Source organism: Rhipicephalus microplus, unplaced genomic scaffold (assembly GCF_043290135.1).
Source record: "Rhipicephalus microplus isolate Deutch F79 unplaced genomic scaffold, USDA_Rmic scaffold_29, whole genome shotgun sequence".
Classification (NCBI taxonomy): domain Eukaryota; kingdom Metazoa; phylum Arthropoda; class Arachnida; order Ixodida; family Ixodidae; genus Rhipicephalus; species Rhipicephalus microplus.
The window spans coordinates 4,219,830-4,223,220 of record NW_027464602.1 but is presented as its reverse complement, the minus strand read 5'-3'; positions in this window follow the sequence as shown (position 1 = coordinate 4,223,220).

Sequence of the window (3,391 nt, the reverse complement as noted above, 5' to 3'; positions counted from 1 at the left end):
GTGGAGCAGGACTGTCTTCGTGGCGCGATTGGCTAGCGCGATCGGCTGTTAACCGAAAGGTTGGAGGTTCGAGCCCTCCCGGGAGTGGTGCGGCGCTTTTTTTTTCTTTGGGGTGATAGCTCTGAAGAAATGTTCTGACGATGGTGAGAGTGGAGCACGACTGTCTCCGTGGGGCAATTGGCTAGCGCGATCGGCTGTTAACCGAAAGGTTGGAGGTTCGAGCCCAACCGGTGGTGGTGCGGCGCTTCTTTTTTCTTTGGGGTGATAGCTCTGAAGAAATGTTCTGATGGTGGTGAGAGTAGAGCAGGACTGTCTCCGTGGCGCAATTGGCTAGCGCGATCGGCTGTTAACCAAAAGGTTGGAGTTTCGATCCCTTCCGGGAGTGGTATGTTGCTTTTTTCTTTGCGCTGATAGCTTTGAAGATATGTTCTGATGATAATGAGAGTGGAGCACGGCTGTCTCCGTGGCGCAGTTGGCTAGCGCGATCGGCTGTTAACCGAAAGGTTGGAGGTTCGACCCCCCGCGGTGGTGGTGCGGCGCTTTTTTTTCTTTGTGCTGATAGCTTTGAAGATATGTTATGATAATGGTGAGAGTGGAGCAGGACTGCCTCCGTGGCGCAATTCGCTAGCGCGATTGGCTGTTAACCGAAAGGTTGGAGGTTCGAGCCTACCCGGTGGCAGTGCGGTGGTTTTTTTTCTTTGGGCTGATAGCTTTGATGATATGTTCTGATGGTGGTGAGAGATGAGCAAGACTGTCTCCGTGGCGCAATGGGCTAGCGCGATCGGCTGTTGACCAAAAGGTTGGAGTTTCGAGCCCTCCCGGGAGTGGTGTGTTGCTTTTTTCTTTGCGATGATAGCTTTGGAGATATGTTCTGATGGTGGTGAGAGTGGAGCAAGACTGTCTCCGTGGTGCAATGGGCTAGCGCGATCTTCTGTTAACCGAAAGGTTGGAGTTTTGAGCCCTCCCGGGAGTGGTGTGTTGCTTTTTTCTTTGCGGTAATAGCTTTGAAGATATGTTCTGATGGTGGTGAGAGTGGAGCAGGACTGTCTTCGTGGCGCCATTTTCTAGCGCGATAGGCTGTTAACCGAAAGGTTGGAGGTTCTAGCCCAACCGGTGGTGGTGCGGAACTTTTTTTTCTTTGGGGTGATAGCTCTGAAGAAATGTTCTGACGGTGGTGAGAGTGGAGCACGACAGTCTCCGTGGGGCAATTGGCTAGCGTGATCGGCTGTTAACCGTAAGGTTGGAGGTTCGAGCCCACCCGGTGGTGGTGCAGCGCTTGTTTTTTCTTTGGGCTGATAGCTCTGAAGAAATGTTCTGACGGTGGTGAGAGTGGAGCAGGACTGTCTCCGTGGCGCAATTGGCTAGCGCGATCGGCTGTTAACCGAAAAGTTGGAGGTTGGAGCTCTCCTGGTGGTGTTGTGGCGCTTTTTTTTCTGTGGGCTGATAGCTTTGAAGTTATGTTCTAATGGTGGTGAGAGTGGAGCAGGACTGTCTCCGTGGCGCAATTGGCTAGCGTGATCGGCTGTTAACCGGAAAGTTGGAGGTTCGAGCCCTCCCGGGAGTGGTGGTTTGCTTTTTTCTTTGCGGTAATAGCTTTGAAGATATGTTCTGATGGTGGTGAGAGTGGAGCAGGACTGTCTTCGTGGCGCAATTGGCTAGCGCGATCGGCTGTTAACCGAAAGGTTCGAGGTTCGAGCCCAACCGGTGGTGGTGCGGCGCTTTTTTTTTCTTTGGGGTGACAGCTCTGAAGAAATGTTCTGACGATGGTGAGAGTGGAGCACGACTGTCTCCGTGGGGCAATTGGCTAGCGCGATCGGCTGTTAACCGAAAGGTTGGAGGTTCGAGCCCAACCGGTGGTGGTGCGGCGCTTTTTTTTCCTTTGGGGTGATAGCTCTGAAGAAATGTTCTGATGGTGGTGAGAGTAGAGCAGGACTGTCTCCGTGGCGCAATTGGCTAGCGCGATCGGCTGTTAACCAAAAGGTTGGAGTTTCGATCCCTCCCGGGAGTGGTATGTTGCTTTTTTCTTTGCGCTGATAGCTTTGAAGATATGTTCTGATGATAATGATAGTGGAGCACGGCTGTCTCCGTGGCGCAGTTGGCTAGCGCGATCGGCTGTTAACCGAAAGGTTGGAGGTTCGATCCCCCGCGGTGGTGGTGCGGCGTTTTTTTTCTTTGTGCTGATAGCTTTGAAGATATGTTATGATAATGGTGAGAGTGGAGCAGGACTGTCTCCGTGGCGCAATTCGCTAGCGCGATCGGCTGTTAACCGAAAGGTTGGAGGTTCGAGCCCACCCGGTGGTGGTGCGGTGGTTTTTTTCTTTGGGCTGATAGCTTTGAAGATATGTTCTGATGGTGGTGAGAGTGGAGCAGGACTGTCTCCATGGCGCAATTGGCTAGCGCGATCGGCTGTTAACCAAAAGGTCGGAGGTTCGAGCCCACACTTTGGTGGTATGGCGCTTTTTTTTCTTTGGGCTGATAGCTTTGAAGATATGTTCTTATGGTGGTGAGAGTGAAGCAGGGCTGTCTCCGTGGCGCAATTGGCTAGCGCGATCGGCTGTTAACCGAAAGGTTGGAGGTTCGAGCCCACCCGGTGGTGGTGCGGCGCTTTTTTTCTTTGTGCTGATAGCTTTGAAGATATGTTCTGATGGTGGTGAGAGTGGAGCAGGACTGTCTCCGTGGCGCAATTGGCTAGCGCGATTGCCTGTTAACCGAAAGGTTGGAGGTTCGAGCCCACCCGGTGGTGGTGCGGTGGTTTTTTTCTTTGGGCTGATAGCTTTGAAGATATGTTCTGATGGTGGTGAGAGTGGAGCAGGACTGTCTCCGTGGCGCAATTGGCTAGCGCGATCGGCTGTTAACCGAAAAGTCGGAGGTTCGAGCCCACCCAGTGGTGGTGCGGCGCTTTTTTTTTCTTTGGGCTGATACCTTTGAAGATATGTTCTGATGGTGGTGAGAGTGGAGCAGGACTGTCTCCATGGCGAAATTGGCTTGCGCGATCGGCTATTAACCGAAAGGTTGGAGGTTCGAGCCCACCCGGTGGTGGTGCGGCGCTTTTTTTTCTTTGCGCTGATAGCTTTGAAGATATGTTCTGGTGGTGGTGAGAGTGGAGCACGATTGTCTCCGTGGCGCAATTGGCTAGCGCGATCTGCTGTTAACCGAAAGGTTGGAGGTTCGAGCCCACCCGGTGGTGGTGCGGCGCTTTTTTTTCTTTGGGCTGATAGCTTTGAAGATATGTTCTAATTGTGGGGAGAGTGGAGCAGGACTGTCTCCGTGGCGCAATTGGCCAGCGCGATCGGCTGTTAACCGAAAAGTTGGAGGTTCGAGCCCACCCGGTGGTGGTGCGGTGCTTTTTTTTCTTTGAGCTGATAGGCTTGATGATATGATCTGATGATGG